The sequence below is a fragment of the Herpailurus yagouaroundi genome, unplaced genomic scaffold (genome assembly GCF_014898765.1).
Source record: "Herpailurus yagouaroundi ecotype Mexico unplaced genomic scaffold, PumYag 166, whole genome shotgun sequence".
NCBI classification, from domain to species: domain Eukaryota; kingdom Metazoa; phylum Chordata; class Mammalia; order Carnivora; family Felidae; genus Herpailurus; species Herpailurus yagouaroundi.
Window position 1 is genome coordinate 6533919 of NW_024412407.1, and position 1320 is coordinate 6535238.

Here is a 1320-nt window from a genome sequence, read left to right on the forward strand (position 1 = left end):
TGAAAGTCTCCAAGTCATTTCTTTATAAAAAAAAAAGGGGGGGGGGGAAGTAATCAATGGAAAAATAATTTTACAACATTAGAGAAATTTTGTTTACAAGAAAAAAATGCCCATAAACCTACTGCCCAATAGAGAAATTATTTCTATTTTCAATATTCTATGTCAATCTTCATACATACAAAAATTTGATTTTTGCACAGCATGTTATGAGCCCTCTGGTTTATAAAAGTATTTGTTTAATTTACCCAATTTTACAGATTAATAAGGTAAGGCTTAAGGAAACTGAGTAACTTTTACCAAATGATACCATTAGAATGTTTGAGCTAAGACTCAAGGTTACTACTGTACTCTAAGACTAGTTCTCTTTCCACTTCAATAGCAGCTGACACAGAACTGTAGATACCACTGGCTAAGTATCAGAGCCAAGGAATATTAAAATACAATTTAAGTGAACTCCCTACTAGCAAAGTTCCTTGTGATGCCAAAACCACACAAAATTCAGCTTCTAATAATCAATTCAAAACCACAAGTGTGGTGCACTAGCATATCAGATGAGTTGGAACATCTGGTTTAGTCCCAACCTCAACATCACTTTGATATGAGAACTTAGGCAATGCGTTATCCTCATTTGTTTTTTTTTTAATTTTTTTTTAATGTTTATTTATTATTGAGAGACAGAGAGAGACAGAGCATGAGCATGGTAGGGGTAGAGAGGAGGAGACACAGAATCCGAAGCAGGCTCCAGGCTCCAAGCTGTCAGGGAGCCCAACACGGGGCTGGAACTCACAAACCACGAGATCATGACCTGAGCCGAAGTCAGATGCCCAACCCACTGAGCCACCCAGGCGCCCCTATCCTTATTTGTAAAATGAAGGGTTTAAAGTCCACTATGACACCACCTTAGTTACTGTGAGTCTATGACCTTACTATTCTGAGAAGGAATCACTTGTGCATGGGCTTCCTAGCCCTTAACCATAAAAGGTTTTCTAGGCTTAGCCACTGGGGCTCTTTTCCCTTCTTTTGATTCCAGGATGTACCTGACTTGCATGTGCATGGTATTTTTATTTAAAAAAAGTCATGCAGGGTGAAGGTATAGAGATCATGACAAGATAGTGCTAGTAGTTAGAAAAGAAGGGCAAGTGAAGAGATTGTATCTGAGAAGACACTTCCTTATCCTGAGTTTCCTGTTTTGGTCTATAGGTAAGGAGATATATTGTCTGCGAGTAGAAAACTCCTGTTCGCTGAGAAAGACTCAGATCAATGTCTTATCAAGTGGAAAAATCATTCATTCCTTTTGAGGGACAGAATCTCTAAGCAACC